The sequence below is a fragment of the Ochlerotatus camptorhynchus genome, unplaced genomic scaffold (assembly GCF_037179485.1).
Source record: "Ochlerotatus camptorhynchus isolate MF236.1 unplaced genomic scaffold, CSIRO-AGI_Acam_v1.1 ptg000267l, whole genome shotgun sequence".
In the NCBI taxonomy this organism is placed as follows: domain Eukaryota; kingdom Metazoa; phylum Arthropoda; class Insecta; order Diptera; family Culicidae; genus Ochlerotatus; species Ochlerotatus camptorhynchus.
The window spans coordinates 1,813,880-1,830,975 of NW_027040757.1; positions in this window are offsets into that span (position 1 = coordinate 1,813,880).

A 17,096-nucleotide genomic window follows, 5' to 3' on the forward strand; every position below is an offset into this window, starting at 1 on the left:
TTGTTTCGTTACAAGACCCAACCTACATAGTTTTGCGGAGCCATGTCATTTATAGCTTCTCGTAAATCCCTTACTTACCTTACCAATCAGGCTAAGGCCTTGTTGTCCTCTGCTGTCCGAAGAAGTCGCCTCCATTCTACTCGATCCATGGCCACACTTTGCCAGTCTCGTAGTCTGCGAAGGGTCCGCAGGTCGCCTTCTACTTGGTCGATCCATCTTGCCCGCTGTGCGCCTCTTCTTCTTGTTCCTGTTGAGTCGCTTTCGAGAACTATTTTCCGACGTTCCCAGCCCACCGTAGTCACCCATTTTTTGCAATGTGGACTATGGATGGTTCTCCTAGCAGCTGGTGCAATTCGTGGTTCATTCGCCTCTTTGACGTTCCGTCATCATTCTTTACTCCACCGTAGATGGTACGCAACACCTTCCGTTCGAAAACACCAAGGGCGCGTTGGTCCTCCACGAGCAAAGTCTAGGTCTCGTGGCCGTAGAGGACCACCGGTCTAATCAGCGGCTTGTAGACAGTCAACTTCGTGCGACGGCGAATTTTATTTGACCAGAGCGTCCTCCGGAGTCCAAAGTAAAGGGTGATACGGTCAACATTTGGTCAAGGGAAAACGCGTGTAAATTGGTGAAATCGTTTATTTAAAAAATCAAATTAAATTTCTTTTTCAAGTTCAATTAGTATAAAATTCAGGAAAAATATTCAGTTAGGCTTCCGCTTTTCCAAATCCGAATTGCCGGGCCTTACGCTTGACCCCTGCCATCAGATTTTGTACAGCCACCTTGTCCACCTTCTTCGCCGCAGAAAGCCAGTTTGCCTTGAACTGCTGCTCGCCCTTAGCAGTTTTTTTGGTGTTCTTTAGGTTCCGCTTGACAATAGCCCAGTATTTCTCAATTGGGCGGAGCTTTGGCGTGTTGGGAGGGTTCTTGTCCTTGGGAACCACCTGCACGTTGGTGGCGGCGTACCACTCCATGGCCTTTTTACCGTAATGGCAAGATGCCAAATCCGGCCAAAACAGTACGGAACAACCGTGTTTCTTCAGGAATGGCAGCAGACGTTTATTCAAACACTCTTTCACGTAAATTTCTTGGTGACAGTCCCGGAAGCTATGAAAATGCTGCTTTTCAAGCCACAGGTACAGATGGCTTGCCAAACCAGATATTTCTTTGCGAACTTTGACAGTTTCATGTGCTTGAAAACATCTGCTACCTTTCCCCTTCCTTTTGCCGTATAAAACTCCTGTCCCGGAAGCTGCTTGTAGTCGGCTTTGACGTAGGTTTCGTCGTCCATTACCACGCAGTCAAACTTCGTCAGCATCGTCGTGTACAGCCTCCGGGATCGCGCTTTGGCCGTCGTATTTTGTTTATCATCGCGATTTGGAGTCACTACCTTCTTGTAAGTCGATAGTCCGGCTCGTTTTTTGGCTCGATGCACGGTTGTAGACGATACACCCAGCTTATTTGCGGCATCTCGGAGAGAGAGGTTAGGGTTTCGCTTGAAACTACCGGCAACTCTCTTTGTCGTCTCAGCGGCTTCCGATTTTCGATTTCCCCCCGATCCAGGCTTCCTGGCTGTCGACAAACGTTCCCCAAACACTTTAATTACATTTGTAACGGTTGATTTGGCAACTTTTAGCGATTTTGCCAACTTTGCGTGCGAGTAGCTCGGATTTTCGCGATGCGCGAGCAAAATTTTGATACGCTGCTCTTCTTGCTTGGACGGCATTTTGACAACTGAAGAGTGAATTCCAAAATCAAAATAGGAGCAACATTTTACACACACACACCTTCAAAATGAGGGGTGTTCAGGTTTTTTAAATGCAAAATTGAAAGAAATACGTCAAGTTGATATTGACCAAATTTTGACCGTATCACCCTTTAGGCCCGATTCCCTGTGTGAGTCCCACGTGATATCGGGAATCGCCACACCAAAAATTGGTGAAGATATGGCGTTTTGTTAGTGTTGTTCATGTGTTGTTTACTCATTTCGGTAACGGTGGCAGCGTGGCTGTTGGTGTTTGAGATTCCCAAAATTGAGCAGCACACGAAAGGTTTGATCATTTGGTAGTTGGAATAAATTGAGCCATCTTGCTCGGAATTTGGTGCGGACATTCATTTAATAAATAATAAATTTATTCCAGTACATAGAATAACATAACATGCATTTATAAACGCAACAATATTCAAATACGACTAAATACGACAGGGCATCGTTTGCTGACTGTTGCCGCAGGATTGTGTAGGTACCCGGTAAAAACTTCAGTCGACGGCGGTGGCTCTTCTTTTCCTTCTACCCCTGAATTAATCATTTTGTCAAGCTTCTGCATTCTTGTTCCATCAGATGTCACTGCTGTTGTTTGTGGTGACTTCTAGCAGAAACTACACACAATCTGTTTTCCATTAATTGTTCACAGAGGACACTGCAGTACAAAACATGTCTGGTATTTCTATATATGCATTTAGATTAACATCCGAAGTCCCTCCCTTTTTACACATTCTGCACACAAAATTGCTCACCCATCAAAGAATTTCCCGCTGATTTTTATGTATGGGGCGAGGCAGAAAGTATCTTTTGTGCAGAATATGGAAAATAGGAGGGACTTCAAATAATAAACTAAATACATAAATAGAGGTACCAGACATGTTTTGTAGTGACAGGCAGGCATGGAAAATCATTTGCATTCATTTCGTGCATTCATTTACATTCATTTGCCTCTAACTTTTTTCATTAACAGCACTCCGCAAAATGATGTAAATAGCTTTTGTAGGTTTTGTTATTAGCTACATTTTTGTTAACAAATCCATATCTCTGATGTATGACGAACCAGAACGAACAGAAGCCACTACTGTTTTTCAGTGAATGTAATTTACATTCACTGAAAACAGTAACAAGTTCTGCCAGCTCTAGTTCGTGATGCATAAGAGATACAGATTTGAGTTATGAGCAATTGTTGTAGCTAACAACAAAACCTACAAAAACTCTACACATCATTTTGCGGAATGCTGTTGATGAAAAAAGTTAGAGGCAAATGAATGTAAATGATTTTCCATGCCTGGTGACAGGTACTCTATTTTGTAATCTGTGAAAGGGAAATCACAAATCGAGTGTGATTTAGCTCGTGAGAGAGAATTTCTTTCTCAAATTCGATTTTTTTTGCTCTCTGGGGACTGGTTGTTAAGCAGTTAAAACTGTATGAGGCAAAATCATTTTTATTTAATTGTAGCTTGTTTAGCATTAATTTCCGGGACTAAATTGAACGACAAAGTCCCTTACTGATTTCTTCAGGTTGTCGTTCACTTTTTTTGACCTGAATATGCACCGAAAGCGAATTATTCCCACTTCTCTCAAATTATATATGGGGATTTTTATCACTTCCTACCAGCGGAACAGCGCCATCTTTGTGGAAAATGGCCGGACCATATTACTAATAGATAGTGCGAATAAGGGCGTCTATGTGATGTTGTGCTGCACCTGTTGTGGACATTAGTACATCCCTATCCTTAAACTTGTTGAGAACACCTTCAAATTTACCGCTGAGCTGCTCTGGTTGGTAAACTGTCTCATTAGAGATGTTGGTGAATATGTGTTAAACATTGGAATAGACTGTCTACTGCCATCACTTTACAATGTATTTGTCCTATTTTGTTCAGAAAATGTCGTGACAAATACGAATACTATGCTGTCTCATTCATATGAAGCCATAGAGAAAAAGGTCTTCACCAGCGCTTTTGGCAGCTTGCTGTTCTAATGCGTAATTGATTTACAACATGACAAGCATTATGACTGTTTGAAATTGATGACAAAGGAAATGTATATTTAGAGCGATTGAGAAAGCTGGTCGTAATTAGCTTTGCGTGGGGATTCCTCAAACTGATAAGTGGGATGTCTCAAGAAGATTTCATTGCAACAGGTCTAATAGCCATGGTGTAGGATGATTGTTTCCATTATGGCATGTGCATGTACACTACAGATGATAAGTTTAAGGACATCCCAAAAAAACCATGCAAATATGTTTTGTTCAATTTTCGATCTCCGAAGGTTATTTGAATGGTATGAATGGTATAGATTAGGGGATGGTCCATTAATTATGTCACGCAAATTTGGCCCATTTTCAACCCCCCTCCCCTCTTTGTCACATTTTTTATATGGACCTTATTAGCTTTTTGTAAGGTTCGTCACAGTTTCGAAACCCATCCCCCTCCCCCCTAATTAATTTTATCTAGTTCGTTTATTTGGGAGGCTCAATCGCGTTAGCTTTACGGAGCCGATAATTCATTGTTCACTGTGTGTAACAAAATTCACTTAATTCTATGTCTAGTAGGAGTTGGGCCGATTACTCGCGGCTTACTCGAGGTTAGAAGGGTACATTTTCGAAGGATAGGATCAGGGGAGGAGCTTGGGGTAGGGTTTCGTTGTCTCATCAGAGCGTTGTCGCCAGTATGAACGGTAGTGCTGTTCTAGCTTCGTCCGGAGTTCGACCGGCTATGGTGGGTGACCAGTGGGCGACGATGAGACTCATCGAGACGGGGGGACAAGACAAACAAAAACTAATAAAGAGAGACAAAAGACAAAAGGAATTAAATTCTTATACTAGACATTTGAAGAAAAACATAAACGGACTGCATATAGCAGAGATCACGGGTTGCCAACACGTCTCTGATAGGAACATAGGGTTGTCTTCCTTGGGCCTCGAGGGTATTCAAAAGTCGCTCTCTGGCGGCGTCATTATCCGTACATTGCCAAACTGCGTGTTCGATGTCATCGTAACCGTTTCCACACCGACAGATGTTGCTGTCCACGAGGTTTATTCTATTGAGATGAGCATCTAGCGAGTAGTGGTTGGACATAAGTCTACTCATCACGCGAATGAAGTCACGACTTAAGCCCAAGCCTTTAAACCACGCTCTCGAAGAAACATTAGGAATAATTGAATGTAACCACCGTCCAAGATTTCCAGTGTCCCAATCGGTTTGCCAACTCGAAAAGGTACTCTGACGCACTAAATGGTAAAATTCATCGTGTGAAATTTGCCTGTCATACAATTCGCCTTCCTGCGCGCCCACCTTTGCGAGAGAGTCCGCCTTCTCATTGCCTGGGATTGAGCAATGTGAGGGGACCCATACAAAGGTAATCATATATGATCTTTCGACCAGCACACACATCTGCTCCCTTACCTTTGAAAGGAAATAAGATGAGTGCCTACCTTGTTTCATCGACCGAATAGCCTCAATCGAACTGAGACTATCCGAGAAGATGAAGTAATGGTCTGTGGGCATATTGGAAATCATCCCCAATGCGAAGTTGATTGCTGCCAGCTCAGCAACAAAAACGGAACAAGGTTCCTGAAGTTTGCGGAAGGCGCTAGAGTTTTCATTGAAGACACCGAAGCCAGTGGATCCATTGAGACGGGACCCGTCTGTAAAATATCTTTTCATGCAATTGACTTGTTGGTACTTTTCAGTAAAAATACGCGGAATAATAATAGGTCGAAGTTGATCGGGAATCCCATGAGTTGCTTGTTTCATGGTCAGATCATATTCAATTGAGGAACTGCGATTGGTGAAGTGAACACGGTCTGGAGTATAACAAGGAAGACACATATCTGATGATATGTAGTGGTGGTAGATTCTCATAAATCGAGATTGTGTGTTTAGCCCAAGAATTTCTTCAAAATTAGCAATTATAAGTGTGTTCGTCACTCCGCATTTGATTAGTATTCTGAGAGAGAGCTCCCAGAAACGGTTCTGGAGGGGTGTTACTCCTGCCAGAACCTCGAGACTCATGTTATGCGTTGAGTGCATACAGCCTAGAGCAATACGCAGACAACGATATTGAATTCGTTCCAATTTTATTAGGTGACTTTTTCTTGCCGAGAGAAAGCAGAAAGAGCCGTACTCTAGAACAGAGAGAATAGTTGTTTTATAAAGCGTTATGAGGTCTCCCGGATGAGCACCCCACCATGTGCCGCAAATTGAACGGAGAAAGTTGATCCTCTGCTGACATTTTTGCTTCAAATACGTAATATGGGCATTCCAAGTGCACTTTGAATCAAACCAGACCCCAAGGTACTTGAAAGACAATGATTGGGTAATGTTTCTGCCCAAAAGATTAAGCTGCATTTGGGCTGGGTACCGCTTTCGAGTAAACACTACCAGTTCAGTTTTCTGCGGCGAGAATTCGATCCCTAGATTCATAGCCCAAGAAGACAAGTTATCTAAGGAATTTTGCAATGGTCCTTGCAAGTCCACGGCATGTGGACCTCTTACGGAAACCACACCGTCATCTGCAAGTTGTCTTAGCGTGCATTGTTCTGCCAAACAGTTGTCGATATCTTTGACATAAAAGTTATAAAGAAGAGGGCTGAGACATGAGCCTTGGGGCAGGCCCATGTAACTAATTCTGGAAGTTGTCAGTTTTTGTTTATTAATTTATTTGATAAGGCTCAACCGAATTAACTTTACAGAGCCGAGGATTCTTGGTCACTATACAATACATCTTAAAACTATAGTCAAAAGGTACAACACAATAAACACTTTATCTTCCGCTATCCAAAAAGCCTCCTCTATCATAACTGGAGCCGCTTCCAGTAGTTTCATTGTATGGCAAATTGTTGTACGCCAACGAGGGTCAGATCGCGTCCATTGCAGTAATGGACGCAAAACGTGGCCAGCACTCACACACTCATCACGAAACGGTTGCTTTCCAAAGTCGACGACGCATCGACCGAAAGAACTGCTGATGAAGAACCATGAGGAGGACCACACAATGGTTGCTGCCGAGAAAACAGACGATCGCGTAGCGCACATCGAGAGTGGCCTGCTTTTGTCGACAGCCGAGTGAACACTGAAGTAGTCAGTTGTCCAAGGGAAAAGTTCATTTGCTTTTCTGACAACAAATTGTACAAGAAATTATTTAAAATTCCAGAAAATCCACATCTGTGCAGATTGTCTGACAGAATTTCAATGGAAACTGAATCAAAAGCCCCCTTAATGTCCAAGAATACTGAAGCCAATTGCTCCTTGTGTGCAAAGGCCAGTTGAATATCTGTGGAAAGCAGCGCTAGACAATCGTTTGTTCCTTTGCTCTTGCGGAACCCAAACTGTGTATTTGATAGTTATTATAGTTATTTGATTCGACCCAGTGATCGAGTCTCCGAAGGATCATTTTCTCCAACAATTTCCTAATGCACGAAAGCATAGCAATCGGACGGTATGAGTTATGGTCAGACGCTGATTTGCCAGGTTTTTTAATGGCTATTACTTTGACCTGTCTCCATTCAGGCGGTACAATGTTGTTTTCTAGCAAGGAATTGAATAAATCTAGCAAGCGTCTTTTAGCGATATCTGGGAGATTTTTCAGAAGATTGAATTTAATCATATCGCTTCCCGGTGAGGAGTTGTTCGATGAAAGAAGAGCCATAGAGAAATCCAGCATTGAAAATGGTCTATCCAGAGAGCCGCCGCTAGGAGACGCTTCTCGAAGAATATTTTGTGCTGGAACTGAGTCCGGACAGACCTTTTTAGCGAAATCGAATATCCATCGGTTGGAGTATTCTTCACTATCATTTAAAGATGAGCGGTTACGCATGTTGCGAGCCACCCTCCACAAGGTGTTCATGGAGGTTTCTCGTGAGAGTCCCTCGACGAAATTGCGCCAATAACCGCGTTTTTTTGCTTTGATTAATTGTTTCAGCTTTGTCTCAAGCTTTGAATATTCCTCGAAGTAAGTGGAGGTTTTGTGTCTACGAAAAGCTTTGAAAGCATCAGATTTTTCTACATACAATTTTGTGCATTCTTCGTCCCAACCAGGTGTGGCTGGTCTCCTTTTAAAGGGTGCACTTGGAACTTTTCTTTTTTGTGCTTCCAGTGAGCTTTTGTAAATCAAATCGGCTAGGAATCGATATTCTTCCAATGGTGGAAGCGCATCTATTGATTCGACACCGATTGTCACCGCCGTTGCATATTTCTGCCAGTCGATGTTCCTTGTAAGATCAAATGGAACCCGAGATGGTTCTGCAGAGTGAGGGCCACACTTTATTGAAATGATGATTGGCAAATGATCGCTACCATAAGAGATGAACTAGCCTCAGGCTAAAAATCTCTAAAATAAAGATTAAAAAAAAAAAAAAAAATGATCGCTACCATGGGGATCATTGATAACCTTCCACTGACAATCCAATGATAGCGATCTTGAACACAAAGATAGGTCGAGTCGGCTTTCTCGAGCCGGAGGTTTTGCTATACGTGTCGCTTCACCAGTGTTCAAAATAGTCAAATTGAAATCGTCACATAAATCGTAAAAAATAGCCGCTCTATTGTCGTCATATAGATCGCCCCACCCAGTACCATGGGAGTTCATATCACCCAGAATTAATACTGGGGATGGAAGAATCGAAACTAGATTCCAGAGTTGACTACGGCTAATGGAGGTTCTTGGTGGAACGTATACTGAAGCTATGCAAAGATCTTTGTTCTTCACATTTATTTGGCAAGCAACGATTTCGACGCCGGATAGAGCAGGAAGGGAAATTTTGTAGAAAGGGTAGCACTTTTTGATCCCTAAAAGTACTCCTCCATAAGAATCGTCTCTATCCAGGCGTATAATGTTGAAATCGTGGAAGTTGAGTTCTTTATCGGAAGAAAGCCATGTTTCACAGAGAGCAAATATATCACAATCAGAATTGTGAAGTAAAAATTTGAACGAGTCTAGTTTAGGCACTAGACTACGGCAGTTCCACTGTAGCACAGTGATCATATCTTCAACCTCGTTCGACGAATTATCCATCGAAATATATGATTGATGCAAGGAGGGGCCATGAAACAGTCAATTGCTTAAGATATGATTCTAACGTTGGAAGCAAGGCAGAAACTAAGCTTCTTAGAGGGTCTTGTATGTTGAACATGTTTAATATGAATTCCACAATGTCCGAAAAAGCTAGCAAACCTCGTTCGGACTTGGATTTCTTTTGAGAAGTTTGAGGAGCAGCTTTTTTATTTTTTTTATCTTTGTTGGGCAATGGCGGAAAATTCTTGCTGCATCCAGGGATTGGATCAACAGGAGCCTTCGGTTTTGTTTTTTCATCCCCATTACCCTGGGAATTTGGCAATCGTCTGGAGGTGACTTTAGTTTTCTTACGGCGCACTTTCGGGGAGGGGCATTTTCTTTTTGAGGAACCGTCTATTTTTGAAGGTGCGTGTACCACCGTAGAATCACCTTCATCGGATGAGTCAGAGTCCGATTCTTCAACTGACAAAACCGAAAATTGGTTTGCATCTTGGACGGCTGATGCAGCCTTCAACATTTGAGCATATGTCTGCTTGGAGCGTCCAGAGATTGAACGCTGCACTTTATCGGAGTGCTGTTTGTACATCGGGCACTCCTGCAAGGGGTGAGGATTTTCGCCACAGCAAAACGCATTTTACTGATTCTTTGTGGCAAGAATCCTCTTTGTGGTTTTCACCACATTTGCCACAACGAGTTTTGTTGCCGCAATGGCTGGCCGAGTGTCCCAGCCTTTTGCAGTTGGTACAATTATATACCCTCTGTACAAACAACCGCACCGGAAAAAAAGCACCATCAATTTTAACAAAGTTTGGGAGAACTGAACCTGCGAAAGTCACCCGGAACGAGTCTGAATGTTTATAAACTTTTTTACCGTCTAGCAAAGATGCTGAATGCAGTTGCCTTACATCCAGTATCTTCACTAGCGCGGTAGCGAATGTCGAGTTTTTAAAAGTTCCCGAGGCATGTTTCAAGTCCTCGACAGTCAGACTCGCGTCGGAGACCACGCCTTCTATCTCCACATCTCGAGAAGGGATGTAGATGTTGTACTCAACACTAAACAACTCGTGATCAGCAATTTTATTTGCCACATCATAAGTCGGTGCTTCTACACGCAGTTTGTTGAATCTTTCTTTGTGTACCAAGATTCCCGGATACTTACGCAGCAAATCTCTCGTTATGTCGAGAGTTTTCAAAGGTTTATTTTTGGGCCGAAAAAAGACAACCCATGGTCCTTTCGAAGACGGTTCATAGTATCTGGTTCGCGTAACGTAGGCATCGGAAGATGCCATAAGTGTTGCGCAAAAGCGGTGCGCAACCACTTAAGAAGGAAAAAAAAATAAAACCTTCACTAATTAATTAATTTTAATTACTAGTAATTAAATTTTTTGCCCGACGTACGAACAAATCAAAAAGAAAAAAAAAATCGAAACAAAAAAAAAACTTATATCTACTTGCAAAAAGTTGTCTCACTATGACCCATACTCCCCTACCAGGGGTGAGAGACAGAGTCACGCGCCACGAGGCAAAATTAAACTACAATAGGGAGGCAATGGACTTGCAAAATGTATTGTCTAATACTTATGCCGGTTGTAAACAACCTATCAGCCGTTGCAGCTAGATGGTCCGTTTGCTGCTGCTGGTGGTGATGATTGGTGTTGGTGGGTCGGCACGATGATGAAAAAATGGCTTGACGACCGGATGGATTACCGGGGTGGATTAAAGCTGGATGGCAACTCCAAGGGGCTCGGCCCATGGAATTCCACTTCCTCTGTTGCACACTGGTCACTTGGGGCACCCAATGTGGGGGTGAAAAAACCGCTCGGGCGGAAAAAACACCGAAAAAAATTAGATGCCGCGCGACTGAGACCGGGACGTTGTTAACCGACTGAGTGTTCAACTAGGAATGGTCCCCCTAATTAATTAATGACATAATTAATGGACGATCCCTAAGTGTTCTACTACTATTTTTATTTCAAAATTTGGCCAACCAAATTCTGAGAAAATCTGTCACGATTCTTCAATTTTTCGAATTTTGAAAAATATTGTAACATTGGGTAAAATTGAACAATTTGCCTACGAGGAAAGTTCCATTCAATACCTTTCATATCAGGCATAACATTTGATAACGGCACAAAAACATTTGTAAACAAACTTTCTAAGGCCCTTTACACGCGAACCAAAGTACGCCCACGCAAACCAATACCTCTTTCGGAAAGTGATAGTTGCCCCTATCCGATGATATTGTTGGTTTGCATGGGAGTACTTTGGTTCGCGTATAAAGGGCCTTAGAAAGTTTGTTTACAAATGCTTTTGTGCCGTTATCAAATGTTATGCCTGAAATGATCTAAAGAGAACGAAAATTGGACGTAACATGACAGAGATATGAACATAACAAATTTGTCATGTTTTTTTGGGGGTGTCCTTAAACTTATGCTCGGGAGTGTAACTTTTTTTTTGTATTTGAAACCATTAGGGGCTGTAGCCCCTAGCTTTGATTGCAGATATTTTAGTCTTCATCCTCCTACGTTAAAAACTTTCGATACTTTTTTGTTAAATTTAAATGGCCGGGATAATATTTGTAAATTAACCAACAATCAAAAACGGTTAAAATTCGTAATATAGCGTTAAAACACAATACTTTCTAAATATATGGTCATCTATAGCTTGTATTTGAATACGATAGTTTCCTAGATACGTTCAATTCGTGGTGTTGACAAAAGTGATCATCGGTTATGTCTCATGTAACATTTCTTAGTCTAATTCATAGGTTAAATTAACTAAGATGAAACACATGAAGCCTGGGGCCTCCCATAGCTCAGTTGGTTGCGACGCAGCTACAAGCAAGACCATGCTGGAGGTGGCTGGGTTCGATCCTCGGTCCGGTATAGGAAAATTTTCGGGTTGGAAAATGTCTCGACTTCTTCTAATTGCCACACAATTATACTAATGCAAAAATGGTATAGGCATCGAAAGCTCTCAACCTCCATAACCTTGGAAGTGCATCTAGAACACTAAGTTGAGGTCACGTAATAAGCTAATATGCGACAATCAACCAGCTTGAAATGCGAAGAAACACATGGAACCATAATGGGAATTTAAATTTGGTTTAAATTTCGGTGATTCTTCCCCCCAAAATATCCACATAACACTAGCTCCCTGAAAACATCGTCCCATGAAACAAATCTAATCGACTACCTGTTAGAGCAGGAGTTCCTCAGGGTAGCATTCTTGGGCCTATATTGTATAACATTTTCACTTCGGACCTCCCTGATTTGCCTCAGGGTTGCCACAAATCTTTGTTCGCTGATGACACAGGCATTTCCGCTAAAGGAAGAAGTCTACGTGTTATTTGCAGCAGACTGCAGAAAAGTTTAGATATTTTCTCTTCTTATTTACAAAAATGGAAGATTTCTCCCAACGCTTCCAAAACTCAACTTATAATATTTCCACATAAGCCTAGAGCTTCGTTTTTGAAACCTAGTAGTAGTCACATAGTCACTATGAACGGAGCTCCAATTCCCTGGTCAAACCAAGTGAAATATCTTGGATTAGTACTTGACCAAAAATTAACTTTTAAAGATCACATTGAGGGCATTCAAGCCAAATGTAACAAATATATAAAATGTTTGTATCCTCTTATAAACAGGAAATCCAAACTTTGCCTGACGAATAAACTTCTAATATTTAAACAAGTTTTTAGACCGGCCATGCTTTACGCTGTGCCAATATGGTCTTGTTGCTGCACTACCAGGAAAAAAGCACTTCAAAGGATTCAGAACAAAATTCTGAAAATGATTTTGAAGTTGCCTCCCTGGTTCAGTACTACCGAAGTACATAGAATTTCGAATGTTGAGACTTTAGCACAAATGTCCAACAAAATAATTAATAATTTCAGGCAAAAATCGTTGCAATCCTCAATTGCAACGATTAATTCCCTTTATACTTAGATAAGATTTAGTTTTAGTTTTTAGTTTTAAGATATCAATTGTTATACTGACATGCAGGTTAAAAAACCTGTTTAAAATACTGAATTGCCAAGACATGAACAATGTAAAAACACTTAGATATATATCATAACAATTAAGGCTGGTACGTTACTGCAGTAACTGGAGCACCTAGGTTAAAATGAAATGTAATTTATTTTGAATTTGGAACAAATAAAGAGTTAAAAAAAAAAAAAAAAAAAAAAAAAAAAATCGTCCCATGAAACGATATCAATTTGATCGGATCCGAGACTGTCGTCGTTCCACCTGCAGCCAGCTGTTGTTTGATCGGAACGGGTATTCACTTGCTTACTTTTCAATCCACAGATACCGAAATGCTGTCAGTTGCCCACTCAGGCACAATCGCCAGGTAGTTGAATGAATTTCCCATCGTTGTTGGGGCAGCACATGCGCCCAACCGGCATTGGAAATGCTTACGTTTTGCTCTTCGTGCTGTGTGCCCATGTTTTCAATGTCAATGAGTTCATTTGGATGTGTTTGGTCGGGAGCCAGGTAAGGCGGTGCAGTTCTCTCGTGAGTGCCTCTCTGTTATGGTTTTGGTGTTCTGGTGTGACAGGTAAGTAGTTCAGGGGTGGGATTGAATTTTATTGATTTTAAACTCAAAACATTCAGACTCAGAAAAATCATCAAAATTTTTGACTTATTTTTGTATTGCACTTGGACTCGAAACTAAAAAAATCGATCTCAGAATATGAACATGTCCATGCCCGATCTTTAAAAAACATATTTTCTAAAGCCTACTTTTGGAAATGTCAAAACCATAGACACTTGAAACTGACAAAACTCGTAGAGCAAACTTTTTTTTTTTCAATTGTTGTTCGTACGCTTTTTTGTGTATTTTTTTCACAGAAAATTATTTAAATGTTTTAATCATGGTTTCTTTTTAAATTTTCACTTTATTTTTTCTTTAATAAAAAAAAGTATAAAATTTAAAAATATAATATAAAAACAAGTAAAAACTTGAAATTAACTACAAAAATTATATTTTTTTCCCAGAAAAACATAATTTTTCACTAAAACTTTCAGTAAGTTTTTTTTTAACCTCAAAGATGCCATTTTTAAAGTTTAACAAGACCAATGACCGAATTTTTCAAAACATTGTCATATGAAATTATGCAAAGTTTCATGCAAATCGGAGAAGGTTGAGTTTTTCCGATTCGTCATTTGGCATGGAAATGCTCTTACAGCCCTCAATCTAGACTTCTACCGAAGTGCTGAACCTATTTTTAACCTAGGGGTCTACTAGCTTTCCATCATTCCAATGACTGATAGTGCTCATCTTCTTTGCACTGACATTTGATGAAGTTTTAATAGGTGTAGTCGTATGAATTATTCGGTCCTCGTCCTCGTATGATACGGGAAGCCTAAAGGTGTATTCAGATCTGAGCGTACATTAGCGGAGCGGAGCAAAATTTGCGTTGGAATGAGAGAAACAACTAGTACTTTTCTCCCTCTCGTACCTTCGCAAAATCTCTCTCCGCGCGTGAAATATCGCTCAGATCTCAATACACCTTAAAGATAATCAATGAACTCACCTCATCGACTGGAAAACACAAGCCATCGGAGTCAGCTGAGCACGTTGGTTTAACTCTGTGTTTAAGCTTGGTGAATAAAGGTAGGAATCGTCGTGCGTGTGAGCGTTTCTATCAAATGAGATATTGTTCCAGAGGTTGTTCTGGTTGAATGCAACATGTGAGAGTATGAATTACATGTTTGGTTCAGTAAATCTCTATTATTGTTTGGTTATTGAGAGCATTATTTTGCCCAAAAGAGGGACTCAAATAGCACAATAAATAAGCTCATAAGTAGATTAAAAAAAGGTTTTTGGTTTATTGTACATTCAGATGGTGTAATATTGAGCTACAGAATTTCATTCATTTTTTGATAAAAGAAATTGAAGGCTCTCTGCACACTTTATTTTTCTCTATAGAATACTATTTTTTTTCCGTTTTCCCATGTTTGCTTCATAAATAAAGATCGTTTCTTATGTTGAGAGCTACAAATCTGTATTCTGTACAATGTTGTATCGTGACAGTTAAGCTATTTGTTTGATGATAAGCTTCTTGACGAAATTCTTGGACAAGAAGATTTTCATGCTTTATCGACATTCTTATAATTTTATCTCAATTCGGCAAATCAATATTTTGTTTAAATAGATTTTTTTTTGTGAAGTCATATTAGGTCATACCCATTTGGAAACCTGGAAAGGATCCTTTCTCTCCTGTTAGCTATTGACTTATCAGCCTTCTGTCAGGGTTATCAAAGCTGTTAAAAAAGCAGTTTACCGGCGATCTCTAGCTTCTTCCGATGCAAAAAAAAACACCTGACTCGAGAAGCCGTTTGGTTTTGGACAAGCTCGGTTGACCGATCATAATCTAACTCGAGTAACAAATACTCTCCGACGAAACACATCTGTTTTAAAGATATCTACCGTGGTATACATTTTACAATGTCTGAACTGATGGCCTAGTGTAGAAATGTCAACAATATGGTCTTTAAACCTTCCTCGACCACCGAGATCGACTGAGCTGCCCTAAAAAAAAAAGGATTTGGTTTTAGGATTTAAAATTAAAAATAATTATTATTTATTGTTATTAAATCTTAAGTTTTATACCGTTACTAGTTGGCATATTATTGAATTGATAAGGATTTAACATATAAAATGATTTAATTATTCAATATGTAATATTTGAGGTTTACTTTCTGGAATAAAAAAATCACCACATTAAGAGTAAACATTACGTAGTTAACCTTTATCTTGCTTGCATGATGCTAACAATAAACAGGGATATATTTCTAATCAATCAATAAGCGCATTAGTTTAAATCCCAAAAAAGATCATTTACCATTTGAAAGAAAACGGCAGCCCTAAGTTTGCACCTTTAGAATTGATAAAACGATCCATAAAATATTGAAAAACGTTCCATTAAAAAACATCCAAATGATCCATAAAACATCGGAGAAAATCCCTAAAAAAGTGTGGATGATCCATAAAAAATATCAATATTATCAATATTTTATGTGAAATTTAGCAACACAATTGTAAAAATGTACCACTAAATTTCTAAATAATGAGCATTGGAATTGTACGAATTACCCATAAACATATTGCAATTGATCCATAAAACATTCAGCAATGAACCTTAAACTAAAGAAAGTGATCCATAAAAAATCAAGTTTGCACACTTAAAAATATAGGCATGATCCACAAATTAGACATATACTATTCATGTTTAGGACACTATTTTTTAAAATTTTGATCCATAAACCTTGAAAAATTGCTCCAGTGCTTATCTACTTAGATTTACTGTCCTGCCCGTGTATTTAAGGTAGATGTGCGAAGCGACGGGCAAGCGTCTAGAATTAGCTTCCAAAAGAAGATTCTATAATAATATTCTTAAGAAGCTTCCTATGGAAGCTTCATTTAGAAACTTTTTAAGAAGCAGCTTATTCTAGACGCTCGCCCATCGTTCTGCTCTTCTGAAAAAAAAAAAAAAAAAAACACGGGCAGAACAGTAAACCTGAGTAGCTACACAGTAATGTAGCAATTTTCCATGGTTTATTGATCAAATTAAAAAACATATGTATATAGACCGACATAATACTACGATGCAGGAAAAAAATAATAGTGATGTAAACATTCATTCACGTAAACTTCTATTTCATTTCACGCAACCGAGCAACTTATAAACAATGTTGTTATAGGTTTTATTATAAGCATTAAGATTGGTTTTGATTTTATATTAGTTTAATAAAACCTATTTCAGCTTCAAGCTGTCCAAAACGAGACTGCTCTGAGGAAGTTGCTTTCATTAATACGAACATGGCTATATTTTTAAGTGCGCAAACATGATTTTCTATGGATCACTTTCTTTAGTTTAAGGTTCACTGCTGAATGTATTATGGATCAATTGCAATATGTTTATGGGTAATTCGTACAATTTCAATGCTCATTCCTTAAAAATTTAGCGGTACATTTTTACAATTGTGTTGCTAAATTTTACATTAAATATGGATCATATTGATATTTTTTATGAATCATTCACACTTTTTTAAGGATTTTCTCCGAAGTTTTATGGATCATTTGGATGTTTTTTATGGAACGTTTTCCAATATTTTATGGATCATTTATTGGTTTTTATATTCAAAAGTATGTTTGCCAAAGAAAACATAGCGATGATCACATTTAATAGTTAATATTAAATATGAATTATTGACCAAATTACACATTGAACATTGTACATTGCACTTTAAACATTACACATTAAACAACTAACATTAAACATTAAACTTAAATCATTAAACAT